Genomic DNA, 16,492 nt, shown 5'->3' with positions numbered 1-16,492 from the left:
CCGCCAATATCAAACTGAATCACCTGGAATAGTGCCCCAAACAAAATGTAAATTATACTAGAAGATGTGGGTATACCTATATTCCTAGAAATAAGATTAAAATTAACATGTTTGTTCACCGTAACAAAAAAAAACTATTTGTAAATGGTGCTTTTGGTGGAGTTAATCCATTTTCTTTTGTGTCTCATTTCGCTGAAATTCAACACTCAAAATAATTTCATTCGTAAATCACTATGAAGATACTGTTGTGTTTTGTTTTTTTAGTGTAGATGTTAATACAAATAAACAGACAAATTTCACAATTAACACTAGAATTTTTACTCCCAGTTCAAAGATACTTTGAGGATACTCAGTATTACCCAATTAACTGTGATTTGTTGATAGAATGAAACCAGATCTTTTTATTTAGATAATAATAAGATAATAATAATAAGATTTAGATAATGGACTATTACAAAAAAGGTATCCAATTTATTGTGCCTACCCCGTCATAAGGTTTTATGTGCCTGCAGGTAATAAATCTGTATATCCGTTTTTATTTTCCTATAATCCGTGTGGCACTTACGTTAATTACACCCCATATTCTGGACATACCGGGTACCGACGTAATTCCACAGGACACTCTGCATCGTTATTCATCGCAGGTGTTTTAATATGGCGGCGTCGCTCCCGGTAATAAAAGAGCATCGAATACGGATCGATGGGCCCGGCCGCTTTGCGTTCGGAAAGAGAAATATTTTCAAATGGCGAAATAAATTATTCTCCGGCAAGCTAGCCCCTAATAAAAATGTTCCGGCCCCTGACATTAACGTTTGAATTTTCCATACCGGCTACTTCCGGTCCTCACTTATATGCCAATCGATGCGAGTTGAATTGACCCGGGTCCGTTCGAAACTTTTATTTCGTTGCACAGGGTGTTTTAGGATCGTAAGGAGGAAATAGAAATAATAAAATATTATTTTTTTTCCTATCGTCGTGAACTAAGACTTTTGGTATTGAATTGTAAGGCATCAGGGTCGACATTCGAACACTTCCTAAGATCGGTCCACAGAAGACCGTCCTGTTCATATCAGTGTGTTGCCTCAAGCAAAACGTTTAGCTAGTCCATTTTGTTAATAATGATTCAATAAATTATTTATTTCAACTATTAAATAACTCACGAAATGAATTTTAATTAACGCCAGGCTGGATATAAACCTCACCCCTTTCGCTAGATCATAAAACAATTGGTTATAAAATATATTATAATTTACGAGATTTTGATGATACGGCTGTATTTCATTAAGGGACGTTAGAGGCAGAAGCTGCGCTAATGATTCACAGTTACGCTTTCTGTATTGTTCCCCAGGAAATAACATTCGTTGAATTTCAGGTTCATTAAAGCTGGCTTAGGAATATCCGCCTCGAGGTTATTACTATCGTTTTTCATGGAACTCTTAAACAACAAATATACCTTACTAAATCGTCGCAATTTACTTGTTTGTGACATGTATTAAGTGCGGCACAACATGCAACAAACACTGCAAAATGTGTTAAGTTCGGACACGCGACGGTAAAGGCATCCGAATATTTTAAAAATAGGGATTCGGGGCTATGGTAAAGTTTCAGGGTTTTGTATAAATCATTGAGATGTGCCAAAGACAAAGAAATGTCATGGTATTAGGTTTTATTTCCTATGTTCCAAGAAAATATTGACAGAATCATCGAACGATTTAAAATGTTTAATATTTTTTAAAAAATACATCAATTGAAATTGCTACATTTAACATATTACTATTATATGTTTCAGGTTTACCATTTCCGGAAATTGTGCCATGGTATATATAAGATAAAGGTAAGTTATTAACACTTAAATAATTTTTTAACGGTTTGAGCCCTAGAAAGTGTGGCATTGCTATAAAGACGTCTATTTATTTAAAATTGTGGCTAAGTCGCCAGATTAAATATTTACCGAGATATTTCCCAGATAAAAATAAGTAAAAAAGTTTATTTATTAAACTACCTACTTGAGAAACTGTGCTGGTAATGCTTTAATAATAATATTAGTATCCTTTTATTTTGTAAAATAATAGGTTAACGGAACTGCAACTGATATATATATGAAAATATAACATTGCTTCCGGCAAAGTGTTTCTCATACAATTTTTAACTGAAAATTGTATGACTAAAAATTCATACATTCTAACGAGTTTTAAAAATTAAACTTCACGTTTCTTGAATTTATTCAAAACGTAAATACGGAAATAATTCTTCTTTTCAAAAGGTTGCTGAAAATATTTCTCCTATTATACCACCCACAGTGAAAAATGTATCTCATTTATACTATAGTTCTAAATATATATTTTCAAATATGTTACCATCTGTTACTAAGATCCTAGTTTTTCAAGATTTCTGTAGATTTGTGTATTACATATATTTAAATATTTTCCTTAAAATTAATATCTGTTTACTTAGGTACATCACAAAATATTTCTAGGATGTTATCCTAAATCTACACGAGGTGTAGACATTCTATATAGTTAATTTTGAGCGGTTAAGATCACATGCGATTTAATTTGAATGTAGTTGAGGCGTAATTAGTATCGGTCTGATAAAATGATTTTCCTAGTTGTGCCGATGCCGCCATTAGGACTGATTGAAATATAGAGGTTGTGTAAATCGAATACAATACTCGAAACAAATTAGTATTCATATTTCCATATAAACCATTTCAATTAGCACAAATTCTGTGTACTGGTAAGCAAATATAGGGCTATTATTGAATTGCGGTATATTAATTTTAGTTAATTTAGCTGCAGCCAAAACATATCTATTGAAATGGTAAATAGACTATCAACGAGTTTGACATCCGAAAAATTATTTAAATAATTTATATTTATGTAGAGTTTTATAAACTAATAATCAAGATATATAGGTATGCTATTCATTCTCTGTATTGATGTTGTCAATGCTCCGTCAATACGATTATATTTCTATTGTGGAATATTGATTTGGATATTAGTTGTCTGTCCATCTATTCTAATATGCTAATATCTAGGTTTTAACATATTGTTGTCATGATAGCAAAAAATCGATCAATAATAGTTATTTATTTTATAAGTAGCGTTTTATCCACGCAAGAATGTTTAACTATTTTACTATTCTTAAGTGGATAAAAGGCAATTAAAACACGAATGCAATACAACGTTTTATCCATAATCACATCGCAATCATATTTGTGGAGTCAGAATTATTGGAATTTAATAAAAAAAAACTATTCGCACGACTTGATATTTCTTACTACTTAGTACTTAATGGACCGTGGTAAGTTTTGTTATACTTACTGGTTGCTATGGTACGTTGTTTAATATCAATTATTTAGTAAACAGTTATATATAGCTGTTCCTTACAAGAAGAGACATCCATAACTTGTGCAAATTCTTCACAAACTTCGGCAGATGTTATGCTTTCCGAAAATGATGACAACAATGCTACAAGGGTTGTTATTAACGAAAAGTTAAATGTGATAAAACAAAAAACGAAATGTCAATTACTATAATTGTAAATGTTAATGTTAATAAGTTAGTAAATTAAATTTGATTTATTATGAGTTCATTATTTTTTCATTATTTTACTAGTGAAGAAAGTTACTTTATTTTTTACTTTATTTTATTTCCGACATTAAGAAAGACATTTTTTAAATGTATGCTTAATTTCTTACAGGTAATAATAAAACTCAAAAAATAAAAAAGCTGATATGTAAATTTATTGTCACTTACTATATTAATCTCCTCCTAGAGACATCTTGAAGTCAGAATAATGATCCTAAACCCCTATAGGTATCTATTCGACACAATATTCAAGAACGTATCGAGAAATAAAGCGGCTTAAAGGAGATAAAGAGAGTTTCCGACAAAAATTGAATTTAGATTGGCTACGTCAATATTTGATCCTTGCTTACGTGTTGAAATGTTATAGGACGTAAATATTTGTTGGAAGAATATAAAGTGAGTTACACGTTGACAGAACTTTTATTAAAATATAACACGTTAGAACTTCGAGACAACTTTAGTTTTGTCTTTGTAAACAAAACAGGATAGTCATTGATTTCGTAAGATGCATCGATATAAAACCTGTTTCACTTTAAAACTACGTTTATACGTTCCGAACTGTAGACGTTCGAATAGTTTATTAAATTAAGAACAATTTGTTTTGCTGCATCTTTTCCTGGAAAGATCGTTGATTCGTTCCTGTTCAAACCGCTGCCACAAATTCCTACGGATAAAAGGAGAATTAATTAAATTTACCTCTATTCAGAAGTACATTCTTGAACTTGAAAAATAGTATTGGGGGCTATCTTTTTTTAAGGTTTCCAAGATATTTGCCAATGCACGAAGGTGAACCCATTGTCTTTTCACAAAACTGTTCTCTAAAAGGAAGGAAATTTTGGTTTGGCCAAAATCAAGGACATGAACAAGACTGCCAATCGATGAGGTGGCAACTAAATAACTGTTATACATCAGAAATAACTTAAATCCAACAACTTGAAATTGAAATAATAAAACAGTTCAGCTTTGTTGTATTTTCCCAAAACAAATAACATTTTTATAACTTACAAGCGTTACTACATCCTTAAATATCTATATATGTAGAATTATTCCATTGTTGACTGCCCAGTTTATTTACGTTTGGAATCATAATGAAAAATATATTTCATAAAGCACAGAATCTCGTTTTGTTGATTGTTTTAAGTACATATCGTGTATTTGCATTATATTTCGTGGTCGGTTTGTTACCGGTCGTTGTTTTGTTCGAAGAAAATCAATACCGTGGTGTGTCTACCTCGTAAAGCATGTATTTTATTATCCCATAATGTAGTGCACCGCGACACTCGTCGTTTCCAACACAATTCAATTTTATTTTAACAAAGGAAATAGCCTGGGATGGTACGGGTTCCTCAGAAAATAACAGTTTCATATTAAAACCTTAGATTTCGTAACGATGTCGGAGAACAGCATGTAGTCATATTTCACGAGTTATATTTAAGCATTCTCTTCGATTATCACCTACAGCAAAAATAAAATCCTTTGTTAATCATGTTAAGAATAGCATGGCACAGGAATGGACCACATAATTTCACAATGTGGAAAATAGAAAGGAAGGCAAATGGAAGGTACTGAAATAAACGCTTTGGGTATAGGAACAACTGAAAACTGAGTAGTCAAAATAGAAAACATAAATTCCCACTTCATTTGAATAATTGAATTAATTGATAGAAACTTGGTGACTTAAGCTGGTAAAGGAATGTCTGGATGAACTAGAAGCTCTAGAAGATAGTAATAAAATCAATTGCTAAACTGAAAAGAATGTCGTAGGATTGAAAAAAATTAGTCCTGGAGTGAATACTTTGGGTGTCAAGAGAATAAGTATCAAGAAAGGTGAACTATATGTGGCAATAGATCTAGCTGAGAAGGATCTTAGGGACTTTCTGCCCTGACACGATATCTAGAAGGAAAGATTTCTTTGATTCAATGTACTATGTATCTTTCAATTTTTCAAGCCTTTACATTATCGTTTACTTTTAATTTCGATAATTTACGTTTTTCCTGAACATAATAACTGAATCACCTTTTTCTAGTTATAATTATTGGTACGTTGATATACGTCGTCTACCCGTCATTTTGACATTTCAGTATTTAACCTCACTTGTAAATATAAATTTCCAAGTCGTATATAGTTGTAATCATTAATTATCGCCCATAGTCATGTTTCACCCTCATGAAATCATAAACAACAGTCATTCCACTTTCTCTAAGGATAGCGAGGTGAAAAAATTACAAATACTTTAAAAATTAGTAAGTATATTTTATTTCTTATTGACAGGATGGCGATTTTTGTAATGTTTGTGTCCAACCGTCCCTTTTAACAGTTCTGGATGATAAAAATAAAATTATTGCCACACTGCGGAGGCAACTTCAAAATCAAAAAGTGCAGCTGACTTACTACCTCAAAAAGGAATTGTCGCCCAAGAAAATTATAAAGCTTTCGGAATCAGTAAGTATGTTATTTTTTTGTATATTTAGAAGTGATACAGTACTTTTAAATAGGTGGAGATAGGTTAATATAAAAATAGACAAATGAAAACCCTTTTCATTTTCATTGAGTCGTTCAAGTGCTATTAATTAAATTTCATACTACGCTACACATATGACAATGTGCTAGTATTCAGTATGGCGTAATTATCTAATATTAAATAGTAACATTTTACTGTGTTTAGATATTCTTATTTTAACTGAATTTCCTGCGTTTCTGTAGAAATTACGTTATATTTTAGTTGTATTATTTCTTATTCTTATTTCTTACACTACTGTCTCCTTGATTATGAGAATCTTTACATATTTTCTTGCTTTACATAGGTGAGTAGACGTAGTAGAAGATTGCAATTCAGTTCAATTATTCCATAATGCTTTAGGTATACATTATTGAAAGTTATTCTGCAATGGGTATAGTCCTTTTGAAGTGCCTGAAAAACTTGTGAAATTAGTTTTGTATCGTCTGCACTATAGAAATTGATTCGTATACTCACATTAAATGATGAATATAATTCATACAGTTCCCAATAAATATCTGTTGGAAGAAATGCGATAATAATTTTATAATAAAAACTAGGAATATACTTAACTTTTGATGCATATATCGACAAAACGAGTGACTCTGGCTCAGAGTTTCCATCTTCGTATATTTTGATTCCTAGAAAGTTTTAGTTGGGCAAGAGCACTAAGAATTTATCGAGAACTTTTAGGAATAAGAAATAAAATTCCTCGTTTCGCAATGACGTTTACAATTCTAAATATTCAGTTCACTTGAATTATAAACTCCGTGAGATTCTTTTATTGCAGCGCTGTTCTATCAATTTGCATAACGCGATCTGATTTCATCGAAGATGGAATGATTCCTTTTTATAATATTAGATCTATTTACAGTAACATTGGTAAACGTTTCAAATAGTTTTATTACATTTTGTAAAGAGTAATATTGCGGAATAAACAAAAAAGCAGGGATGAAACACTGAAAGATAATTGCTACTAAACCGATAATCTTACCCCTAAAAGTTTTATTTAAACTTGATTGTGTCACTTAGTACTTGCAATAAATTTTTAATTAGTATAAATATAAATCATTATATAACAATCCTAGGAAACTTCCTTTCTACTATTAGGTATATTGTTGAAATAAAGAAGCTTTATAATGTAATATACTTATTTCGTGAATTTTGCTTAAATTGATTCTAACTTCAAGGATACAAATCTTTAAAAACAAATAAATCTCATTTTGTCACTACCTGATTATAAGTCTTCTTGCGTATTTTTTCGTAGCAATACATTTGATAAATAACAATACGAAATTATTTATTATACAGAAATAGGTAAATTTGCAAAACCATAAAGATGAAATTGGGGTAAACGAAATGTCAGGGTTTTGCTAGATTGGATGCAAGGATTGAGGACACGAATAACTGGGGTAGTCAAAGAGATCGATATTAACTACATTCAAAGAGCTCAATGACTTTTGAACGCAATCATAGGATTGATAGAAGCAATTATATTTCAGAAATAATTAACATATTTCATGGAGATAGCAATATTTAGGAAAGATTAATTTTAAGAAAAACTATTTTATGTGAATAAAATAGTGTAGTAGTGCATTTCACTGTAAAAATAAAAGCTGACATCTTTCTGCATGGTCTTAGGGTGGAGCTTAAGGCTATACTGGGTGTCTCTTTATTCGATGAGTCACCAATGGTCAAAGGTTTGTACCTTTATCTTTAATACTGATTGAAGATATAAGGAATCTAAGTTGCCTCCTCATTTCATTTGAACTTCGTATGTTAATTCTGACCAGACACATTCTGACGTAGAAGTTTGGCAGTCCGATTTTCTATATACTTATACCATTTTTATTCTTTCAATTTCTATGGATTTAAAAGAAATCTCACTCATATTTAATTCGCCTTTGCATTAAAGCCTAAATGTTACAGTGTTTCCCAGAAGCCCCGGAAGAGAGCATGGCTGTAAATCTCGCGATGGCAAACTTCAACAGAAAAGTGGGAATAAAAAGTAACGTACTGAGCCTCTACGAGCGCATGTGCTACGTCGACGAGAGGATATCCGGCTCGTTGAACGACCAGGAATTCATACTTCGAAAAATAGTCAATAAGCTGTGCGAATTCGTGAAGCATGCAAATGGCGATATTGAATTTAAGGTCCAATTCAGTAATTTTATCACAGACCCGTTCCACATAGAACTTTTCAATAAGCTCCTGAACTCCACTATAAATCTAAGGAAAAAACTGGAGGCTTTTAGAATATGCTGCAACCGCCTGATAACGATCGAGGATGAGAGGAATGCGATAGGTTCGTAATTGCCTTTGCAGGAATTTCAATTTCTCTAAGTACCAACATCTGCAAATAATCAGCAAATAAAACGGGAAACAGTTACGAATGTTATTTTAATATTAGTGGATTTTTAAAGTTGTTGCTTGAACTTTACATTCAGAGAATCTATTCAAAGTGACTGGTAATGTATTTTATGTAAAAAATAATATAAATGTTTCAGAATCAGAAAAAGTTAACATGAGATGTTTGATTTGAATACGTTTCATATGTGACATCTTTGTTTCTTGTTTCGACAGGGGAATTATCACACGAAATACAAATAAGGCTAAAAAATAAAAAAAATTCCAGGTTGCAAATTTAAAAAAAATGATAGATTTCAATGTATTATTATGAAATCTACCATGAAAAAAATCAGTGCGATTGTGGAAGATGCTCGGGATCGTCCAGACTAATAATTAGTTAATTTGTTTTTAAGGCCATAACTTGTAAACTATTCAACTTACCGATTCCAGATTTCGTTTGTTATTAGACAGTGACAAGGAAGGAGAGGATACGATGCCAAAACGTTCCGGTAATAATAACGCACGTTATAAATGTTTAATTCAAAAGTCATAAATAAACTTCTTCTGTTTATAACTTTTGATCTAATCAATATTTTTTGAGGCTCGAGGGCTAGTTTTGTAGGTCTTTTGAAGACGAAAAAAAGTACTTTACTGTTTTCTCGTGAAAATGAATGGAAAAAAAGTTATATGCGAAAAACGTTAATTTACGTAAAAATTATACAATTAACCAGCCTATAAACGAGATATGTCAATACTATAATAAAAATAGACAAATACTAGATATACAGGGTGATTCTTAGGTACGTTCCATGATTAAATACAGCGTTTCTAAAGGATCACTAATAACTATTTAAAATTGACCCAGTATACATAAATTCAAAGCTAAGCTATTTACAACAGAAATTCAAAGATTTTTTTTCAATTGGTCTGAAGAATAACATTCTTCATTACCGGAACTCTATTTATTCTTAAAGGACAGCGTTTTAAATTAGAAAGATACGTAAAACATAATCTTTTTCATTAAGTAAAAGGGTACAGTTTACCACCTAGCCGGAAAATATTACCAACAAGGAAAGCCGACTCTGGTTTCCAACTTCTAAAGTGGGCGAGTGAGGTCAAGCGAGGCTTTTAAATTAAGTAACAAATTCAGAATCCTCAATTGCGGCCTCCCACGTTATTAAGACACTTTATTTCGTGCGAACCTAAAGGTCTCACTCCAACTCACTCGTTACAAAGTTGACTCCGAAACGGGGTACAGGGAACGAACGGAGAGACACGTTCGACCTCCCGTTAATCTTACATTACATCTAATTAAATTATATTTTAGTGGAGCAGATTTATACTTTGCCGGCGGACCAAAGAATGAATTGTAATTACTTAGTCAGCATCCAAACGGAGAAGATGCAATTAGAAAATGATCTGCAGCAGATTATTAAGGATCAGAGGAAGGATCAGGAGAGAATAAAAGATCTCAACGTAATTGAAGAGAAACTATCGAATTTGCAGTTTCAGTTGAATTCGCTGATGTTCAGGAGCGATGGTAAATAAATCCGGTTCCATTCACTGAAGAAATTAATGAGTATTAATGAAATTATGCAGATAAGCTCGTACAACAAACTATGTTTAAATATTTTACGATCACGACCAGCTTGTACTTTAACAATTGTTTGGCTATTTAAAACGCCATGGAATTTCTTGACAAACTATTTACGTTTAAATTTGATGGATTTCCTTTGCAAAAACTCTTTCCAATTAAAGCAGTTCACTTATTGATCTGCCAGAATTTTTGCTTTGTTATTTCCGTGCCATCGGTCCTCTAATTCGTCACATAACTCTTCTCGTTGATTTTCCCTAATAAACCTAATAAAAATTCGAGTTTTATAGGTAAATTGGCATCGAGTTTTATGTAACTAATTTTATCGGTCGACGAAAAAACATGAACATAGAAGCTTTGAACTAAGGAGCTCAAAGTTACTCCTATATTTGACGTTTGAATGAAGAATACAAATAATATTACAATAGTTTTGCAATGGAAACAAACTTTATTTTTTTGTTTATCATTAAGATTTTAACAATCTACGCATAAAATGAATTTAAAGGTTAAAATTAAAGATTTTAGGTAATTTAATTATGTAAGAATTTTAATAAAATAAACCTTGCCATTTTTGCTTCAAAGCGAAAATCAATCTTGTTTGGTACAGCTATGTATTTGGTTACAATCCATTAAAATGCTCTTATAAAGATACTTGAAAAATAGTATTCTATTCGTAATTCCCCTCACTGTGGAAACAATAGCTATACTACACTCGAAACCGCCTCTAGATCTTATTAAATTCTTGAGACATTCTTCAGACAGTTTGGAAGCTTCAGTGACAACTGAATGAGCAAAGGATATTATAGCTGAAGGACTGATGTCTGCCTCTCTATTTTGTACGACTTCTGTCAATTTTAATAACTAGTCTTCTTTTTCATTTTTTCACGGTAATGAGAATAGTCAATTTTCTTAATTCTATGGATTAATCGATTATGTTCAATTTTAACTATTACATTTTTTTATTCCTTTAAATTCTGAACATGTGATTAGATTTACAGTTTTTATCAAAGGTATACATTTTTTAATATCTTACTTTAGAGGAATTAACCTATTTCAAACATAATATTATACTATATGACACCAAATGCCTATAATGTTAAAAAACAACTCTGTTGACATTAATATTGTTCTAAATTGAAACATTAAAAAAACTATTTTCCAAATAATACTACTAACTTTAACTACTACATTTCTCGCAAATGGTTAAGTTTAGGATCTATGTCATATAAGGTTTTTTTTGTTTATTTTAATGGATTCTATCGTCTGTTAAAATTAAGGTAGTCAAACTTTTAACACCCTGTAGACTTTCACCACTTAATAGTATTCATATCGCCTTCAAGAATAATATCAAACAAATTGGATTTTATTATTTGACATGATGTAGAAATAGAACTTCCTTCTAATTCTCTAAATTGTTTTAAGATTATTGTTCCAAAACCATTATTCGAAAATGGATATGTCCTAGAGTTTCATTTCTGTGTTAAGCGGAAACGTAAGCAACTAAATATATTTTATCTGTAACTGCAAATAATACCCCTGACAGGCAAATAGAGCCGTAGTCATTGTTAGCATGAAAGCCTCTCCTAGCGCTAAGCTAGAGAATGCTAATATTCATATTTGGGTAGAAGGGTTGTTTAGGGATGTAATTGAAAATGGGACCTACTCTAGTTATGAAATGTTGATACCACAAATGCAGTCAAAATGTCGCCTAGGAACTTGGCCTAGGATGTCCCGATCAAAGTTTGACAAGTGTTGAATGTTCTGAATTTAAATACATACATTAGAAAGTGTGGTAATAATTAAAAATAATAAAACCTAGTTTATATGAACCTCTTTTCTTACTTTTGCTCGTTTACTTTCTGCCGAGTAACAGTATTTTAAGCTGAATTGAATATAAAATGGTAAAATTGGAACTGATCTTTTAATACTGGAATACAATTTTGATATTGCAATATCGGCAGAAATAGCTATTTTATTTAGAACAAGTTAAATTTCACAATTTCTTGATTTAAAGATGGATACCACATAAGCAAAATGCTCCAAGAGGTTACTTCCGAAGCCAGAATGTTATTAGATTTAACGAAGCAACAAAGGAGAAAGTTCGAATTGAAAATGGCCCGCATTAAGGAAACAAATCTGAGTCTGGAAAGAATTCTGAGATACTTAAAGTTGGCTCTGGACAACAAAGACCCAAGTTCAACAGAAATGCTCAACAACGGTATAACGACGGCGGACGATTTCAAGACATTCGAGTGTATTAAAAAGGAAGTCGATTGTTCGAGAAATAAGCTTAAGTGTAGATTATTTGATGAACTGCAATCCAAGCAGTGGGAGACTGAAATGTTGAAGAACAAGTTAAGTCAAGTCATGTTTGAAAATAACGAATTAAAGGCGGCCAATGTGAGTCTTAAGAGAAACATGAGCGACGTAAGTACAAATTTGATAGAGTTACACTTACTCTTTATTAATTTTAAGATATAAGCCGGTAGATGAAAATTCAACAAATAGAAACAAATCTCTTAATCTTTTTGTAGATGAAGTTTAATCAGGATTTGGATTTAGCTTCGCTAAGGGAAGAAAGGGATATATTCAAAAAGCAAGTGGAAGATTTAGAAGCTATTCGGGAAGCATATGCCCATCTTGTATATAAACAACCCAGCGTAACTAAAACGGAAAAACAGTATTTGGAACAGATCAAATACAAAGACGATCTGATTTACGGTAAAACATTATTTCTAATTGTTTTAGTAAATATTAGTACAAAGTAAATTCATGACTGAAACAGTCTGCTACGTCTGCGGTTTACACTTCTTATAGTTTCGAAACGCACAACTCTGAAAGAAGAAGCCTAAACTGACAAAGTGGTAACTCTGAAACTGTTCACATACAATTGCCATGAAATTCTGAAATCCCAGCTAAACTTAGTTCAGTCTCTTAGAGACTATAACGCTCAACCGCTTTAAGTTGTCACTTAAATTTTTAATAGAAAAATTGAATACACAAGTTTGAATAGCTACTTCGCATCTCAATACCTTGAGAAATTGTGAAAATTATAAATATTCAGTAACGCTGTTCTTCAGAGGTTTTGTTGTCAATTTCTAACTTGATTGAATGTATTGCCGAACTGTTCTACTTGTGACATTTGAATGATTTTTCATAAACATCTATCAAGTAACGAGACAGTAAATGAAATCATTAATCAGTTAATCATTAATCATTAATAATTAGAAAATAGATACCCTTAAATACAAAATACTTCGACATTTCTCTGGAAGAACGAAGGAATATTCCGGATCTGTATAACAGCTACATCTTGTTTTGTTGTAACATTATAAAAAGCTTAAATCCACTAAAATGGATCATTATTCTCTCCCTTCCTGACACGCCAAGAGTTTTATATAAGGCAGTAAAGGAACATATATTTCATTTCACGTTTTAATAAAATGGGTTCTTGTAGCTCTCTCAGCGCCAGAATGTATAATGTAGGTTGGCGCCCCTGGAGGATATTTTATTCCTAATACTGTGCCTAACAGTACACTCATCTATGTTCGCAGACTTGGAGAAAACTAACAGGGATTTAACGAAGGAGCTGAAGGCCATGAGGAACACCGTCAATAAACAAAATAGGGAAATAAAGCAACAGGCCAGGATAATAGATGACGCGAAGCAGCACCCCAGAAACGTAAACGTAAGTTTGGGATTTATTAGGGACCAAACCTCTAAAATATATAGATGTACGGTAAACAGAAGAGTGGCTATTATTCGCGTTTCCCTTATTTCCATTTTATACGAGACGATTCGCATTAACGTGACACAATAGTAATGGTTGCTGTTAAAAAAGGACCTATTGAACCAAATCTTACTAATAGCAAACTGGAGTGAATTGCAATGTTTTAGTGGTTGGTGTGTATTGTATTACTGAAATGTCGTCTTTGGCTCTGACATATTATTGTAACTACCATTTTTATGTGAAAGGAATCCTACAAATTTCAATGGCTTTGTTTTTTTTTTCAATATTAATTTCAGTACCTACCATCTATCACATAATGTGTAAAAATTTAACAATATTGCTAAGTAACTGGTTTCATATGCTATTTAATTAATGAAATAGGAAACAACTGCTATGTAGACTAAAGCTCGAACAAGCATTGAATTACATCAGCAATATCTGGTAGTCAGTCAAAATCATTTGTCAGTAGAACTACCAGACATATACAGGCTGTTACAAATAAAAATAAAAAAAACGGTAAGAGGTACGAAGTAGCTTAAATGGGGGCAAAGTTGCGTAATCAGGAGACCAACATAATGCCTCTAAAAAATCAAGGCTAACATGATTAGTTTTCGAGATATTTGAAAAAACCGAAATTTTGAAAATCCGTCTTTTGTTTCATTTCAGCCTTGTTTAAGGTGATATGGAAAAAAGAACACTTTCTCATGGCCACTGTTTGCCCTCTATCGAATGTCATAATCAATTATTATATGCAACGTTTCGTCTCTCCAGGACCATCATCAACTTAATTTTTTTAAATACGACCCTAGGAATTTTATTCCATTTTTTGCAAGCCTTCATGACCCCCAATACTGCACTGCCTCAGCCCGAACCAGACGTTTTGTCTCGAAAAATTCATCTTCAGTGTATTCGTTCCAAATTTATCTAAATTTTTTATTTACATTTGTTTGTTTATTGAATTATCGTACACTGTAAGTATCGTTAGACCCTGTGAAATTCATCTAGTTATTAAAACTATTGCCACCACGCGTTACAATAAAAGATTTATTATTATCAACTATTACCATCACTTGGCCTTACATAACTCAATGACTTGTTGCGTCAAAATTAAAACATTATTACAATTTTAATTTTATTATGACAAATTAATTCTTAAAAATGCATATGAACAGCCAAAACGCCAAATGAATATTATTCTTTAAAAAATTTCAGTAAATGTTCAAAAACATTTTCGTTTTGACAAAGGTTGAAAATGAAGACCAGCGTAATATTATCGCAATTATTATTTCTGTAACCGCAACTGTGAAAGAGCATGTCAGATGTATTTGTATGAATATTCTGAAAAAAATAGATCGGAATTTGTTTGAATGTTGAGCTCTCGAGAAGCCTAGAAATACTACACGGGAATAAAACTCTAATAATGTTGTTTTTTTTCAAATATTTCGAAAAATAATCATGTTAGCCTTGATTTTTTATAGACATAATGTTGATACACTTTGAGCTAGTTTGCAACTTTGCCCCCATTTGAGCTAGTTTGTATCTCTGCCTGTATAGATTTCACAACACTATATTTGTAGTTTAATTTTTTTTACATTCTACTTCATTCATCAGGACTACAAAATGAAATGCAAACTTTCTGATGAAAACTTTCTTGCAAATCTTTATCTTAGCAGTATGGACTTTTGTTGTTTATGGAAAAAAATAGAGAAAATGATCTAAGCATGTATCTTGAGTTGAGTTGAGTGAAGAATCCTCAAACTATATTAGGATTTGATCTTTGTTCTAACATCCCAATAATTGGATTTACTAATTTTATGAGAAAGTTTAATATATCCGCCTATCTTTTATTCAAATAACCATGAATTTACATGGTTATGGTTCACTATTGCTCCACTGCTCACAATCTTGCCTTTAATCATGAGTTCTTATGTCGATTTTTGGAGGATCCCTTCCCTTTGGAAACGTTTTAGGAAAAACTGTTAACCTTACTTCCTTTTGTTCATTCCGGGATCAGTCCTTAAAGGTTTGCAGCAACGCTGCCGTTACTTATACCATGTACATTTTTTAAGGAATCCAAGGAGAAGAATTTGGAATGCGTGTACAAAAATAGAAACAGCGAAATGTACTGCTCTTTGAGGGACATCAGGGAGGTACCTGAACATCACCACCAATCGTCGTACGTTGAATTGTATCAACAAGAAATTTACGTTCAGGAGAAAATAATAAATTGGGATGGAGGCAATCATCCCCCGCAATACACCAGCATACCAGTGGCATTTACATCGAGACGATTAGATAATAACGGTGACAACGTACGGAAGGAGAGTGATGACTTGAAAGAGAGAAAGGTATCAGTCACCGCTGACGGTACGGAAACCATTGTTACGGGCAACGCAGAGACCGAGTTACAGCGAAGTATAAAAAAGGACGGCGCTCCCGCGTTTTGTAAGTCAAAGTCAGGAGAATGCGAAAAGGGGGATTTCGATGAATGCGAGTTGATGAAAGATTGTTCCGAGGAATCCATACCGCGAGTGTGTCATCCAAGGACAAAGTTTAAGGAAACGTACTTTCAGCAACGGTATTCGGTGATAAATGACCACGTGGAATACTAGAATTACAGGGTGTCCTCGGATGGAGTCGAAAAGAGAGGAAACATTTTTATTTTCCATTTTATGAAATAATCTGTACAGTGCAACTTGTGAGTTACAATAAATAGTTACGAATCTAGTAG

At 32.3% G+C, this 16,492-nt stretch overlaps 1 protein-coding gene across 4 annotated transcripts in view; it reads left to right on the top strand.

The window, feature by feature from the left end:
- LOC108907956 (kazrin) overlaps window positions 1–16,492 on the top strand; it is a 99,974-nt gene that overhangs the window by 24,843 nt on the left and 58,639 nt on the right. For all 4 annotated transcript variants that reach the window (XM_018711831.1, XM_018711833.1, XM_018711834.1 and 1 more), the window contains one exon: window positions 1,790–1,834. The gene's annotated coding sequence lies outside the window, so the exon portion shown is untranslated. The remainder of the gene's footprint in view (window positions 1–1,789; window positions 1,835–16,492) is intronic.

The sequence above is a fragment of the Anoplophora glabripennis genome, unplaced genomic scaffold (genome assembly GCF_000390285.2).
Source record: "Anoplophora glabripennis isolate ALB-LARVAE unplaced genomic scaffold, Agla_2.0 scaffold78, whole genome shotgun sequence".
Classification (NCBI taxonomy): Eukaryota; Metazoa; Arthropoda; class Insecta; order Coleoptera; family Cerambycidae; genus Anoplophora; species Anoplophora glabripennis.
Note: the sequence above shows the minus strand (reverse complement) of the source record. Positions and strands in the feature narration are given on the sequence as shown.